The following is a 16,968-nucleotide window of genomic DNA, read 5'->3' on the forward strand; positions in this document are numbered from 1 at the left end:
GTTAAAAATTTAGGGCACGTGGGTGGCACAGTCAGTTAAGCATCTGTCTCTTGGTTTCAGCTTGAGTTATGATATCAGGTTGTGAGATTGAGCCCTACATTGAGCTCCGTGCTGAGCATGGAGTCTACTGGAGATTCTCTCTCCCATTCCTTCTGCATGTCTCACTCATGCTCTCTCTTTCTAAAACAAATAAATCTTAAAATAAAAAAAGAAAAGAGGTAAAAAAAAATTAACTTGCAGCATGAAGATGACATCAAGACATCATCCTTTATACAAATTTTCATAGAGCCTGGGTCTTTAAGACACTTTAAAATAGAGTAGAAGGGGCGCCTGGGTGGCTCAATGGGTTAAAGCCTCTGCCTTCCGCTCAGGTCATGGTCCCAGGGTCCTGGAATCGAGCCCCGCATGGGGCTCTCTGCTTGGCAGGGAGCCTGCTTCCCTTCCTCTCTCTCTCTCTCTCTGCCTGCCTCTCTGCCTACTTGTGATGTCTGTCTGTCAAGTGAATAAATAATAAAAAATCTTAAAAAAAAAAATAGAGTAGAGTTGGGGCTCTCTGCCATGGGTCAAATATGGTCTTGCCTGAAGGCTTAGTCAGATAACCCCTTGAATTCATGTATTTTTCATTTAAGACCATACTGGATACAAGTCATCAAGTCTGCTATCCTTTGAGGAGATTAAAACCAGCATTGTTCCTGAGGACTTACTCTGTGCTGGAGAGGGTAAGGTAAACAAATATATGAGTGGCAAAGGTAAGGGGTAGCACTACCACAGGGGACAAGGAAATATTTGCAAGTATTTTAAATATCTGGAAAGGGAACCAATGAAAAATATGGCTTAGAAGGCAAAGACCTGAATTCAGGGAGAGAGCCATCCTTGTCAGAAGAAAGAGCAATCCAGGCAGAGGGAATAGTGAATCTAAAGGTGGATCCTTGGCATGATGAGGAATAGTAAGAGGGTCAGGGTGAGGGAAGGGCACTGAGGGGGAGAATAGCTGTAATTGAGAGAGGATATTGTAAAAAGAAAAAAGAGAGAGAGAGGATATTGTAGGCTCATGGAGTGTCTTGCCCACTTTTTTTTTTTTTAAGAGTTTATTTTTAGGTAATCTCAACACTCATTGTGAGCCTCAAATTCACAACCCAGAGATCAAAAGTCAAATGCTCTACTGATTGAGGCAGCCAGGTACCCCCCTACCTTTTTTTTTTTTTTTAAGATTTTATGTATTTATTTGACACAGAGAGAGAGAGAGATCACAAGTAGGCAGAGAGAGAGGAAGGGAACCAGGCTCCCCGCCTAGCAGAGAGCCCGATGTGGGGCTCGATCCCAGGACCCCAGGATCATGACCCGAGCCGAAGGCAGAGGCCTTAACCCACTGAGCCACCCAGGTGCCCCACCCCCCTACCCTTTTTAAAAAATTTTATTTTTGTCCACTTCCAGTCTGAGTGAACTGAGGAGCTGTTAGAGGATTGCGAACAAATGAGGGGGAAAATCGAACTTAACTTTTCAAAAGATCATTCTGGCTGCAGTGTAGAGAAGCCCTTAGCCAATTTATTTTGGTCTTGGGGCCCTTCACTCTTAGAAAATTACTGAAGACCCCAAAAGAGCTTTGTGTGTCTTATATCTGTAGATATTTTACCATATTAGGAATTTAAAACTAAGTATTTATTTTAAAATGACAATAATGAAGCCACCACAAGTTAACACAGATAATGTATTTTAATGAAAATAACTGTATCTTCTTCCAAAAAAGAGATAACAACATCGTTTACATTTTTATAGTTTCATCAGGGTCTGTTCAGCCTGTTCACTGTCAGATGTCATGTAGCTTCTAGAAAACTCCACTGTATACTCAGGAGAAAATGAGAATAAAAAGGCAAATAATGTGTAGTATTCACCTTACTGGTCCCCTGAGAAGGCACCCTTTGAGAAAAAGAGGCAGAGAAGGGACCATACTACAAGAGGCAAGTATGGAAGCGGAGACTAGTTAGAAAGCTGTTGCAATAAACCACGAGAGATCCACTGGTGGCTTGGGTTGTAGCAGTCAATGTGGTGAGAAATAGTCCTGTTCTGGAGATAATGTAAAGGTTGACCCCCATAGGCTTTGTGGACAGAATGGACCTGGTTGTGAGAAAATAAAGTCAAAATTCCAGGTTTCAAACCAGAAGAACTGAAATGTGGAAGATTGTGGGAAGAGCAGATTTGGGGGTGAAATGAACTCTGATTTGGACTTAATAATTTTGAAGTACCTGTTAAAATCCAATTATAAATATCAAGTCTGCAGCTGGATATTTAAAGCTGGGATTTAGAAGGATTTTTTAAAATTGCCTTTAGATCCCTCAGTACTTTTTATTTATTTTTATTTATCTATCTATCTATTTATTTATTTATTTTTATTAACATATAATTTATTATTTGCCTCAGGGGTATCATCAGGCTTACACAGCACTCACCATAGCACATACCCTTCACAATGTCTATAACACAACCACCCTCTCCATATCCCCCTCCCACAGCAACCCTCAGTTCGTTTTGTGAGATTAAGAGTCTCTTCTGGTTTCTCTCCCTCCCGATCCCATCTTGTTTCATTTTTTCCTTCCCTACTCCCTAAACTCCCCATGTTGCCTCTCAAATTCCTCATATCAGGGAGATCTTAAGATAATTGTCTTTCTCTGATTGACTTATTTCGCTCAACATAATACCCTCTAGTTCCATCCACATTGTTGCAAATGGCAAGATGTTCTTTCTTTTGACGGCTACATAGTATTCCATTGTATATATACATCATCTCTTCTTTATCCATTCATCTGTTGATGGACATTTAGGTTCTTCCCATAGTGTGGCTATTGTGGACATTGCTGCTATAACCATTCAGGTGCACATGCCCCTTTGAATCCCTACATTTGTATCTTTAGGGTAAATACCCAGTAGTGCAATAGCTGGGTCATAGGGTAGCTTGCTTTTCAGCTTTTTGAGGAACCTCCATGCTGTTTTCCAGATTGGTTGCACCAACTTGCATTTCCACCAACAGTGGGTTTCCCTTTCTCTGCATCCTCGCCAGCATCTGTCATTTCCTAATTACCATTCTGACTGGCGTGAGGTGGTATCTCATTGTGGTTTTGATTTGTATTTCTTTGTTGCCGAGTGATTTGGAGCACTTTTTCATGTGTCTGTTGGCCATCTGGATGTTATCTTTGCAGAAATGTCTGTTCATGTCCTCTGCCCATTTCTTGATTGGATTATTTGTTCTTTGGGTGTTGAGTTTGATAAGGTCTTTATAGATTTTTGGATACTAGTGCTTTATCTGATATGTCATTTGCAAATATCTTCTCTCATTCTGTCAGTTGTCTTTTGGTTTTGTTGACTCTTCCCTTTGCTGTGCAAAAGCTTTTGATCTTGATGAAGTCCCAATAGTTCATTTTTGCCCTTGCTTCCCTTGCCTTTGGTGATGTTTCTAGGAAGAAGTTGCTGTGGATGAGGTCAAAGAGGTTGCTGGCTGTGTTCTCCTCAAGGATTATGATGGGTTCCTTTCTCACATTGAGGTCCTTCATCCATTTTGAGTCTATTTTTGTGTGTCATGTAAGGAAATGGTCCAGTTTCATTTTTCTGCATGTGCCTCTCTGATTTTCCCAACATCATTTGTTGAAGACTGTCTTTTTTCCATTGGACATTCTTTCCTGCATTGTCAAAGATTAGTTGACCGTAGCACTGAGGGTCCATTTCTGGGTTCTCTATTCTATTCCATTGATCTATGTGTATGTTTTTGCCCTCAGTACCTTTTAAAGAAAGAATGCATAAAAGTAAGTTCTGAGCCTTTCAGTGTCGAAAATCTATTATTTATTCTACTCTCAGACTTGAAAGTTAGTTTGGCTGGATATTGAACTCTAAATAACAATTACTTTCACTAAGAATTCTAAAGGTTTTCTTTTTTACCATTATCTTTTGGTATGTAGTATTGTCATTGAAAAGTATCATGCTGGTCTGGGTTTTGTTTCTTTGTGTGAATCTTCTAACTTCTCTCCCACAGAGGCTTTTAGGATTCACCTCTTTATCCCTGAGTTCTGAAACCTCATGATGGCACAGGTATTTATATCCATTCATTGTGCTGGACACGTTGGTCAGCCTTTTTTAATTTGAGTCTCATATCCTGCAGTTTGGGAAAATTTTGCAATGTTTCCCTGATAGGTTATGCATTCATTTTATCTTTTTACTCTATGAACTTTCTGTCTTTTGGCTGACAGATCTGGAATCTATATATCTATTTGTTCCTCCCCTTTGCCTTTTTATTTGACTTTAAGATGAATTTCCTCAGCATTATAATCTAACCCATATATTGACTTTTTTATTATCTTATTTTTAATTTCCAAGTTTTTTCTGATGTTTGTTTTATGAACACAATATCTTCTGCTAGTACCCTGAGAATATTAGTTATTAATTTAAATAAGGTCTGTTTGTGTGGTTCTCCTGCTTTTAGTTTTTCTGTGTATTCACTCACTCTTGATTATGTGTTTATATCTGAATTTCAGGTTGGAAGCATTCCCCAAATGGCTGGTAATCTATAATAGTGTTTTCACATTTAATAATGAAGTATAGAAAGCTGTTTAGGAGTATTGTGTGAATTGCAGAATTTATCTGCTGAAGAGCTTCCCAGCGGTTGCTGAGATGGTAAGCAGCCTTTTGGGGAAGGCTTCCACTTAGACAACATTGTTCCAGGATTACAACCTAGCATCTTATTGCCTTTCAAGGTCATGTCTACATCATCTTTATCCCACACACAACCCAGTAGTGTGTGTGTGTGTGTGTGTGTGTGTGTATTGTGTATTGTCCAGTGTATATTGACTGGACACATAGGGGTGAGACTCTTTTTATTGATGCGAAAATACCAGGCCTGTAGGACTTGTCTAATATAGTGTGGTCAGAGGTGGAGTTTGGTCTCGAAACTTGAACTTCCAGCCTATTGTTCTTTCTACAACTAATACTCTTCACACTTTCCATCAGAGCCTCCCACAGGATAGAAGAGATTTTCAGAAATCAGACTTTCAGAACTTTAAGCTTGTTTCAGAAATCTAGAGTAGAGCTAGAAGCATTCTGTTGAAGGACCAATTTTCATTTACTATCTTGTATTTTAATTTTAAAAAGCACATTTAACTACACCCTTCTTGGTTCCAATATAATAATTTCTTTTAATCCAAAATCTTTGAATAATATCAGTGTGCCTATAAAATCTGCCATGTGTATCCTGTGGCTTCTCATCCTCCCCATCTGGCGTGCATACACCTCCTCCACCGTGAGCACTGGCCAATGTGACTAGAGAGTTAGGATATTATTGCAAATACTCTTATAGTCTTTGCTTTCTCCATCCCTAACAGAGAAGGACATTCTTTCTTTCTCTCTCACACCAGTGGGAACATAATCCTCTGGATATATGATGTCAAGGTTCAGCCTCCTTGTCTTGACATTCTAGCATTGGTATCATGTATCCCTCACTGGTCTGATTGAAGATGATGAATACTAAGCCTTCATCCCAACTCACAAGTGGGGAGGAAGATACTTTGAGGGTATACTCCTTGCCTTGAAGGGCACAACTCAGAGTTGATTATATTTTTTTCTCTTTCTATTTCACTGGCCAGGACTAAGTCACATGGTCACCCCTGGAGGGCTGGCACATGTACTTACCTATTATCATGTAAAAAGGAGAGACTGGATGTTGGGAGACAATAAGTGATCTTCTCTCCCACCCTGATATGGCTGTCTTATAGCTGAAGGCACAAAAAGCATAGGCGCACACATTGTTGACCATCCCATAGGCCCCAGAAAGACAGCTATGTTGGTAGATGGCAGCAGTCAGAGGAACAGCCTTTCTGAAGTTGTGTGTTCTTCACAGAAGCAGGTCTACCCACCTGATGGTGTGCAGTAGGAAAGGATTTGTCCTTAGATCAACTGCTTGGTTAACCTTACCATCACTTTATCATTATCTTTAAGATTTCCTTCTACTCAAGAGTTTCCTAAAACTCCAGGTCATATTCTAGACATGCTTGGTGCTGAGTGAGTAAGCTCCAGGAGCCAATAAGCTGTGGCGGACCTGGCAGATTTGCACATCTGAGGCCTCTGGGTTTGCAGACACCTGGTTCAAGAATTGAGGCAGGGTGGCGTTTTCATGGGGTTTGTTTCAATATACCCATGCAACAAGGACAGGTAACACTTGGAATTGGGATGGTTGATTGGAGGAAACTGGCCCATCTTGAAAAAAATTCACAAACATTTTAAGAAGGACACCACAATTTTGGGGTACTTTTTGGATCCTCTCCATATGCAGTAAATATAGAGAAACATACAGTAAATAGGATTGTTGAGGACCCAAAATCTTCCCAAGAGAGAAGCCTAGCTCGTATTTTCTTAATTAAATAATGAGGTTGATAATTGTCATATTTACTGCCAGGCACTTTTCAAACTGTGCATAATTTAAAGATGTTGACACAGAGCTAAATTTTAAACCCAGGTCTTCTGGCTGTAAAATTTGCGTTGTAACCACTACATTAGGTTGAACAAAATGGTGAGTGGGGATGACTTTTTATTTTTGTAGATGAATGTGGCTGTTCATGACTAAACTTCGTGTTCTGGGAATGTCGATGTTCAGTGATGTAATATATACATACAAGGTAATAACAGGGGTGTTATTTATTAGTTTTATTGTGGGCATATAGTTGTTTGGGACTAAGGACTTTAGATCACCCTACACATAACAGCTGTAATCACTTCACAGAGAAGGAAATTTGCACAAACTACCTTTACATTTTATATTAAGATGCTCTGAAATTCATGCCAGTGTTCTAAGTAGGAGCACATCCTTTCTTTGTAGGTTCACCTAAGGATGGTCGTGGGCTCAGTAAGCAGTGGCCCCGGGGTTAGAAGAAGGATGCTGAATTTGATGAGAATGTGCCTCTGCAGAAATTTTCAGGGGATTTGTTCTGCCATAGAAGAGAAAAAAAAAATTAGACCCAAACTGGAGCCACACACAAAGGACCGTGTCACGTTAGAATATTTTATATACATACCCAAAAATGGTGTAAGGGAGGCGAGGTGTGTTCTCAGTGTCAAGCAGCAAACATATTTATAGAGAACCTCAGAATGTGAGTGTGTGACCTCGAGCATCTTTACACTGACTCAGCTGTATTGAGATTTTTTTTGTAATCGAAATACACCACTGTGCTTTTCAAAGCCCCCCTGTGCCGCATCCAAATACAAGCAGAATAGGTCCCTTATATGAAGAAACCACAAATCTTGAAAACAGTGGTGTTCCTTGATGTGCTTTGGCCACACTACTGTTTGGCTTAACTAACATTTCTGGTAATGGAATTGCTTAAGTCTCAAAATTAGTTTGCTTAGAATTTTTATGTTTCTGCCAGACCTCTTCCTGTTGATATATACAAACTGAATCAAAATTATTTGCATGACATCATAAGTAGTATAAGTATAGCATCTGAAAACAGCCTAAGGCTTTGATAGATTAATTAATCTATTTGGGTGTGTTTGCTTGGAAACCTGGAGCAAAGCCTGTTGTAAAAATATATTTGTTTTTAGAATATAATCTGAAAAAGAGAAAGTTTGTAACCTCCATAACATTTTAAAATAGTCATTCCTGGGAGCCTGGGTAGCTCAGTCAGTTAAGCAGCTGCCGTTGGCTCAGGTCATGATCCCTGGGGTCCTGGGATGGAGCCCCGGCATTGGGTTCCCTTCTCAGTGGGAAGTCTGCTTCTCCCTCTTCCTCTGCCCTGCTGCCTGCTTGTGCTCGCTCTCTCTTTTGCAAATAAATAAATAAAATCTTTTAAAAAATTAAAATAAAATAATCCTTCCCCATCTCTCAACATCTTGTACTCCAACTAAGACATTTATTTTTGTGGAAGTGGGGAAGGTAGAGAAACACAATATTTTAAAAATAGACCACTATGTCCTCACTTTAAAAAAGATTTTACCTAAGCACATCACTGTTTTTATATTAGAATCACCTCTGAACAGGATTGAAGAAATCTTCCTTGCCTTTTTTTAAAGATGTTATTTATTTATTTACTTACTTAGAGAGAACATGAGTGGGGTGAGGAGCAGGGGCAGAGGCAGAGGAAAGAGAGAATCTCAAGTAGACTCCACACTGAGTGTGGATCCTGAGGCAGGGCTCCATCTCAGGACTTTGAGACCATGACCTGAGCTGAAATCAAGAGTCAAATGCTTAACCAACTGAGCCACGCAGGCACCCCTTCATTGTCTTTCTAAAACTAAGCAATTGGTATAAAAACTGAACCTGTATCTTATTCTTCATTATCAAGTGATAAACTATGTTTATTAATAATATGGATGCTCAGTATGCTGAAAATGGACAGTTTTCTCACAGGAAAGTGGACTCTTCATACTCTTACTTAGCTATTGGATGAAGTAGATTCTACCCTTTAAATTCTTTACAGTTATTAAGTGTTTGACCAAGAGACTAAAGAGCTAAGAGATTTAATGCCAGAGCATTAGGAGCCACTGCCAATGGAAAAGCAAACAGAAATTTAAAAGAAAACATACATTAGTGTAATACACACACACAGAGTAGGTATTATTCCGTGAGTATAATACAAATTTAAAAGAAAGCATCTCCAATATGATAATGTAAACTAATAGGAAATTTTAAGTAGCACCACTCCCGTTTTTAAAGAAATTCTGTAGAGAAAACACCCTTTCTTGTTAACTGTTTCCTAAATTAAATCTCAAAGGAATTCAGTCTTCAATTCTATTGTTTCTATTATCTGTGGAATGTTAGGTTTAGTGACTGAGAACAGCTGCTATAAAAACAGATTCCCTCGCTGTAGTCAGGCTTCTCTGCTTACCATTGTGTACCTCTGGGCAGGACATTTAAACCTTCCACAGACTTGATCTCTTCTGTAAGCATGGGCTCACGGTAACTGGAGCCTGGGGATGTTTGGGGATGAAGTAATATGTTACATGCCAAGGTCCAGACCCTAACCAGGTACATAGCCAACCTTAGCTCACGTTGTGTTGAAAATGTGTTTTCCTTTATACGTGAAGAGATCTTTGCTAGGTAAGCTCAATACTCACTGTCATTCTAAAATAAAATGACTGTAAAATTAAAATGGATTGCAGTTCTAACATTGACAAGCATCGTCTGCATTTTGACAGTGTTCTGGAAGGGTAAATCATTGCTACCCGCATGGAGCTTCTTGTCTATGTCCGACCGTGACTGCTCAAACTAGGGCAGAGGCTCAGAGTGCCAATGTGAGCAATGCTCTGCCCTTGCAGAGCGTTTGGGGATGAAGTCCTATGTTACATGCCAAGGTCCAGACCCTGACTAGGTACACAGCCAACCACACGGAGTTCCCGTGTGGGAGGAGGGGCAATAGATGGTGTGTAAATAACCCAGGGAGGGGAGTGAAGGATGCACAGAGCAGGTAGGGGAAAGTGTTGATCCTGGGCTGCATATGAAAAGACTCAGCCACAGGCTTCCGAAATAGGACTCTGCCCTTATGGTTGAAGACCCTCCCAGACGTCCTCCAGCCGCATGCATTTCACATGGGAAGGGGGCCCGCAGGGAGAGCCTGTCTTGAAGTGCTGTTCTGGGGAAAGAGAGGGTGGGAGGTACACAGGAACTGAAGGCATGATTAACCTATTCCTTATAGCTATAAAATATACATGTATAGAGTGCTGCAGTCCTTCTAAATAAGTGAGTTCTGTTTTGATAGGCCCAGATGAAGCTCTGGTTTTTCCTTCAGATTTCATCTAATGTTTTATCACAGGAAGAGGAATTAAGGTGTTTGTAGGGAAATAGGTCTCAACCTCAGCTGCGTGCTAGAATCACCTGAGAAACCTCCTGCCCAGGGGCCACCCCAGCTCTTCTGACTTACTGGACCCAAGCATCAGTATTTTTAGAGCTTTCTAGCTCATCCCAGTGTGCAGCCAACAGTGAGGGCCACCCTGGGTAGCTCTACCGACCCTGGGTTTTGTTTTCCCCAAGATGTTCTAATAAGCTTGAGAAGACTGGCTCAGCCCAGATTCTGTCAACAGGTTTTCCAGTTGACAGTTCGTAATTTCCTATCAGGTCACGTGTTTTCCCTTTGGAAACACATGCCACTTTCTGCCATTTCGTAAGTGACGCTGGCTCCCAGGGAAAGATTTATCTTAGGCTCTGAGTGGAGCGGCAGGGGGCTTTTCTCAGCTGGCATTCTGCCTCCAAAGAGAGAGTCTTGCCTATTTTTTTCACATTTCCAAGGCATGACCAACTGACAGGTTTTGTTCTAGAGCCTTCTATTCAGTCATTTAATAACGGGTTCTTCCTGTCTACCTTAAACTTCTTACCTAGTGGTTTGAAGTCTGGTTTTGTACCCAAAGTTGAAGGATTTTGTATCTGGTACCTTAGTCTGTCCATGCACTTGAAGGTTCTTGACTCACCTGCTATATGTCTATATTCCTTTGTTTATCTCAGTGTACGTGACATTCCTGTATGGGTTCTGTTTCTACTGCCTTTTCTTTTAGCAAATATCTATTGAGTGACAAATAGAGCCAGACCCTCTCCTAAATGTTACAGACAAAAGAATGTCCAAAGCAGGCAAAAATTCCTGCCCTTGTGGGACTTACATTCAAGTGAGAGGGAACAGAAGAGGAATATATAGGTAAAATATGTGGTATGTTCAAGGTGCTAAATACTATAAAGAAAAATAAAGCAGGGCAGGAGGCACAGAGTGCTGGGGCTCGGGGTGGTCTGTGGTATGAAATTGGCTTTGCCATGTTATCCAAGCAAGAGCTGGTGAAGTCTTGGACCAGAGCATTGGTGACAGAGATGGTGAAAACTGGTTCGAATCTGTATATGTTTCAGTGAGGCCTTCAGAAAGCAAGGGATTGCAGCAGACAGATATCATGAAAGGGAGAATTCCAGGCCGAAGGTACTGCAAATGTCCTGAGGCAAGAGTGAACCTGGAATGTTTAAGAACCTGCAAGAAGGACCAGTGCCCTGGTACAAAGTGAGAGTGAAGGACAGGGCTAGGATACTGATATTGGAGGGGGGAGTGGTGTAGACTGCATGGGGTCCTATAGAATTTTGGGAAAGCTTATGGCTTTTTTTCTCTAAGTGAGATGAGCAGAGGAGATGTCTAGGAGAGTGTCTGGCCCAATATTTTAATACAATCATCTGGCTGCTCTGTTGAGACTTAATCTGCATGGGTCAGTGGTGGAAGCAGGGAGATCTGTTCTAATAGCAATAATCTAGTTGAGAGATAATGATGGCTTGAACCAGCATAACAGCAACAGAGATGAGTCAGAAACAGTTGGATCTGGATAGAATTTGTAGAATTTGTTGCTCTTAAGTAAGTGTCTGATGTTTTTCCACATTCCTCTTAAAAGAGTCTCAAACTCTAGTAACAGACCCAAATCATTGCAGTTATAGGAAAAGATTAACTTTCTGGCTCTTGAATACCCCCAATTCCGTATCCTGTTGTTTTTTTAAAGAGCAGCAGTATTGCTGATTTGTTCTACTTCCGATCCACATTCACTTCTCCGCTTCTTCTGCTCTCGGGCATTACTGCTCTGTTGCCGGCAGACTATATTGACATAAATAATCAGTGATCACTGTTGCATTGCTGTTGCCTAATAAACACCTGTTCTTCCTTTCTTGTGGCCTTTACCTGATTCCGTGGTAGGACCCTGGAAGGTGGCTTAGGCAGGCCATGGGAATAGAGGAAAGAACATAATCCTACTAATATTTTTATAAAGGAACCTCGGGTTCAGAATAAACCAGGCTGAGAACACCTCTCTTTCCACTCTCATCTGCCTTCTCCCCACTCCTTGAACAAGACCAAAAAAAAAAAAAAAAAAAAAAAAGTCTCCTTTTCAGCCTCTTCATAAATCTCTCCGGGGGCTTTGGATGCATTCTTTGCATCCCCTTTGCCTCTATGTGGAGTGCAGTTTGCATGAGAAATGCAGTGTGTTGTAAGCCATCTGGTGGTTCTCCTCCCCAAAACTAAGCGCACTTAATTCTAAATCCTGGTATTCCCAGAAATATATCTGTTACACATTTTTAACCACTGGGAGAATTTCATAATAAGTATATGTTTGTCTTTCATTCCACAACTATTTATTGAGTACTTTCTATGTGCCAGGCACTGTTTTGCACACTGAGCGATAGGAATAAACAAAATAAAGTTCCTGTTTCTTATACAACTGAGCTTATAACTCAGGAGACAGACAACACAAGTAAACAAGGGAGTGCATATGTAGGGCATCTGTCAAAGATAATGCTGTTGAGAGAAGTCACTTAGAATGAAAAAGGGAATGCTGGACTGGTGCGCTCCTAGTCCTAGCAAGTTAGTATTCATATTTTAAATAGGGTGACCAGAGAGGCACCTGGGTGGCTCAGCTGGTTAAGCGCATATCTCTTGATTTCAGCTCAGGTCATGATCTCAGGGTCATGGAATCGAGCCCCACATGCAGCTCTGTGTTCAGCAGGGAGTCTGCTTGAGATTCTCTCTCTGCCCATCCCACTTGCACTCACTTGTGCTCTCTGTCTCTCTTTCACTCTCTCAAATAAATCTTAAAATAAAATAAAATAGCATGACCAGAGAAGGCATCAGATAATACGACATTTGCACAGAAACCTAAGGAAATGAGAGTGACTCAGTCCCGCATCTGGTGGGAAAATGCTCCTTGCTACAGGAAGTCCTTAGACAGCTTTCCTCTCACTATGCACTTCCTAAGTGACTTCATCCTGCCCCATAGCTTTACCTACTTCCTGTAGGATGATGACTCCCACATTTGTATCTCCTGCCCAGATCTTCCTAGCTCCAGCCTACTGTATCCAGTTGTGAGTGGAGCCCCTGATAGGTGGCTCATACTTAACAGGTCTCTAACCAAGCTTATCACTCTGTCCCCAAACCCGCTCTTGCTGAGGCATCCCTCTCCTCTTAGCAGATGGCAATCCTATCCTTTCTCTTTTGCAAGTCAAAAATCTTGGTGTCATCTCCCTCTCTGAAACCCCACATCTCTTACATCAGGTTGATCAGAATTACTTATATTGGGGAAAACTGGAAAAGGTGGAAACTTGGAGAGCTGGGACAAAGCAAGTGAGATAAAGCAGAAAGCTTAGCAGTAATGGAAGGATCTGCAGGGCACTATTTGATGGTGTGAAGAAAACTGAAGCTAAGGGAATGTGCGCCCTGGAACTCAGTTGATGTGAAGCTATGTCATAAGCCAGATGTGTCCCTAAAAGAGCTACAACTTCAGAGTGGTCCACTATATTTGGATATATCTTAACATCAAAAATTAGCTGGCACAACTAAGGCTATAGCCCCAGGGATTGGAAGGAGACTTTAGGTACCCATGAGAGTATTCACATGAAATTCACCTTAAGTATTTTTTTTTTTTTTTTTTTTTTTTTTTTTTTTTTTTAAAGATTTTATTTATTTATTTGACAGAGATCACAAGTAGGCAGAGAGGCAGGCAGAGAGAGAGGGAGAAGCAGGCTTCCCACTGAGCAGAAAGCCTGATGCGGGGCTGGATCCCAGGACTCTGGGATCATGACCTGAGCCGAAGGCAGAGGCTCAACCTACTGAGCCACCCAGGTGCCCCACCTTAAGTATTTTTGTAAAGTTTATTTATTTGAGAGAGAGCCAGGGAGGGGAGATGTGGAAGGGGGGGTGAGAGAGACAGAGTCTTAAGCCAGCTCCACACTGAGTGGGGAACCCTACACTGGGCTCGATCTCATGACCCTGAGATCACGACCCTAAGCCCAAACCAAGAGTTGGACTTTCAACCGACTGCACCACCCAGTCACCCCCAACTGAAATATATTTCTATTCCCTGCCTCTGGAAACTTTGTGGACCTGTATGGGGAAGCCCAAAATGCAGAGTCATAATTTTAAAAAGACGGTGAACATTAGAACCATTTTGTAGAAAAACCAGTGCCCTTTGTGGGCATATCTGTACTAAAGCAAAACACTTTGCTGGGGCATCAGGGAAGGGAAATTCTGGTAATTTTCTAGGGGCAAGAGATGGTTAATAGTTAAGTGTGTTGGCCAAATTAATTTGAAAAAGAACAATGAAAAGGAAGTAAGTAGTCGCTGTCCTTCTATTTTAATTTGGTATACATTTCCCAGTATTCAAGTTTTCAGTACAGCAGGTTCTTGCTGTTTTGCTACTCTGAGTTCCTGGAAATCACATGGGGAATCCCCCAAAAAGATATTGGAACAGTATAAAATTTGAGCATGGCCTTCTCCAACCAAGGGTTTAGTATCAAATGAAAAATAGGTATAACCCAAAGTATAATATTAAGGACTCTCTGTTCCTCTGGTAAAATTCTGTTTTTCTAGCTATTTATGATAGAATAATAAGTCTCATACCAGTTCCTCCTTTCCAGAGAGAAGCTGAGCCCTTTATAACCTTTAAGAAGATCTTCCCTCAGATTGGGTTTATTTCTCAGTGCCAGAATTTAGACTAGAGTGAGCAAATTGCAAATATGATTGCCCTGAATTCAGTCCTCAGATAGCTAACTCCTCAAATAGGTGTTGTTGCCCATGGATGACAAGGCTGAATTTCCCGTAAAGGAAGTTGTTAGAGACTGAAATAATTTCTCTAATGAACTGCAATGAGCTTGGACATTGGAATTTGACAGACCCAAGTGGGAAGCTTTGCTATGCCATTAGCAGTCTTTGAAACTTTGGAGAAATTATTTAATCTCTCTTTGCACACTTCCTCTTCTGTAGAGCAAAGATAATACTACCTCATGGGTTTAATGTGGAAGCCCCACAGAAAGCGTGCTTAACGCCTGGCAGTTAGGAGACACAATAATATTAAATAGTCATTACTATTTTGCTTTTCCTTTTCCATCTAACAACAATGATTCAAAGTTTGTTTCTTCTGTTTTTTAAAGAATTGCTCTGGAGTGTGATACCCCAGGTTAGAACTGAAGGCTCCAAACACCAAGGAGCTCTTATTCTTGCTAGTAAACACCCTATCACACTTACCAAATTTGATTGCCAGCTTTATCGATAGTATTAGTAGCTGTCATATGTTGAGTGCTATAGTATTGCAATTAGTGTTTGCTACAGATCTCCCAGTAGTGAAGAAAGATTCTATCCTTTTCTCCATTTTAAAGAAGAAACAGATTAAGTAAAACCTGCTCATGGTCACCCATCTCACAAGCAGGCAGAACCAAGATTCACACTCAGGTGCTTTGACTTGCGTGCTGTGCCCCCCATCACTGTAATTCTAGAGGGATATGTTAAAACCCTTGTGCTACGTTAATAGTGACTGTCTATTCTTGCCTTCATCACTAGGGACATATCACCTCCCAAAATGCAGAGCTTGGGTTTGGAAAATGTAACCTATTCCTTATGTTTGTTTCTTTCTTTTGTCTTTTCCTAAAGCCAGCACCCTAGAAGGTGTGGAGGTGCCATGCCATTCGGGGAAAAAGGAGTGGGTTGGAAATAATACATAAAGCTGAACTTCTAAAGTCATTTAAGATCACACATTACTGAAGAAAGTCTCATCTGATCCCTGTAGACCCTTTGCCTTCCCCCCGTTTAATTCAGGGAGTTAAAAGAAAGGTACGGAATGTTTATTAGATTAGCTTAGTCCTTATTACTATGGTGCTACTCCCTTGGATATTCTCTTTCTTTAATCTGTTTACATGTTTTTTGCCTGTTGCCATGGTAAAGCTCATTCCATGAGTGAGAAACCTTAGTGCTAAAGAAGGTTTTCTTAATGTTAAATCTTGCATTTTCACTTCCACATTTTATCTTGGTGTTACTAGGGCAACCCAAATAATTTCATTTTCTCTTTGAAGTTGATGCCTTTAAAGCTGTTATCCCCTCATGCTGACTCATTCATGTTCTTACTTCTTTTCTAGCTTAATTCCCACTGCTACTTTCTTTACACAGATGTTTTCTGCTTTTCTGTAGCCACAATGGCTGAGGTAGTGTTGGTATAGGAGTTAAGTATATGGGGGAATTACAAATCCTACTGAGGATTTGAAAAGGGCTATGGATCTTCTCAGCAGAGGAAAAAATAAATGCCAGATTAAGAAATAATGGGTGAATAGACAATGGGGAAAAGATAGACTCTTCAATAAATGGTGTTGGGAAAACTGTACAGTTACCTGCAAAAGAATGAAACTGGACCACTACCTTATACCCCGCAAAAAAGTAAACTCAAAATGGATTAAAGACTTGAATGTAAGGCTAAAGCCATAAAACTCCTAGAAGAAACATAGGGGATATGTTCCTTGACATCAATCTTGGCAATGATTTTTTTTTTTATTTGACACCAAAAGTAAAAATAAACAAGTGGAGACTACGTCAAACTAAAAAACTTTTATGTGGGAAAGGAAACCATAGATGAAATGAAAAGACAACCTAGGGAATAGGAGAAAATACTTGCAAATCATATTTCTGATAAGGGGTTAATATCCAAAATATGTGAAGAACTCATATAATTCAATAGGTGGAAAAAAAAGCAGTTCTATTAAAAATGGGCAGAGGATCTGAATAGTTCTTTTTCCAAAGAAAACATACAAATGGGCAACAAGTATATGAAGAGTGCTCAACATCAGGGAAATGCATCAGGGAAATGCAAACCAAAACCACAATGAGATATCACCTCTTGTTATCTATCAACCACTTACTTGTTAGAATAGTTACATCAAAACAACAAGAAATAACAAGTGTTGGGAAGATGTAGAGAAAAGGGAACCCTTGTATACTATTGGTAGAAATGTAAATTAGTGTAGACATCAATGAAAACAGTATGAGAAAACAGTACGAAGTTCCAGAAAAAATTAAAATAGAACTACTGTATAATCCAGCAGTTCCACTTCTGGGAATTTATCTGAAAGAAACAAACAAACAAAAAAAACTAACTTGAAGAGATAGCAGTACCCCCCATGTGCATTGCAGCATTGTTTACAATAGTTAAAACATGGAAAGAACCTAAGCATCT

General features: G+C 40.4%; 1 protein-coding gene across 2 annotated transcripts in view; it reads left to right on the forward strand.

The window, feature by feature from the left end:
• LRRC8C (leucine rich repeat containing 8 VRAC subunit C) overlaps positions 1 to 16,968 on the forward strand; it is a 77,903-nt gene that overhangs the window by 14,433 nt on the left and 46,502 nt on the right. Inside the window, exon 1 of one of the 2 annotated variants that reach the window (XM_045064824.1) lies at positions 630 to 719. The exons of the other annotated variant lie outside the window; for it this stretch is intronic. The gene's annotated coding sequence lies outside the window, so the exon portion shown is untranslated. Of the gene's footprint in view, positions 1 to 629; positions 720 to 16,968 lie in introns of those variants that run through there. 2 annotated transcript variants of the gene reach the window in all.

Source organism: Mustela putorius, unplaced genomic scaffold (assembly GCF_011764305.1).
Source record: "Mustela putorius furo isolate JIRA1106 unplaced genomic scaffold, ASM1176430v1.1 tig00003853_pilon_pilon_pilon, whole genome shotgun sequence".
Classification (NCBI taxonomy): Eukaryota; Metazoa; Chordata; class Mammalia; order Carnivora; family Mustelidae; genus Mustela; species Mustela putorius.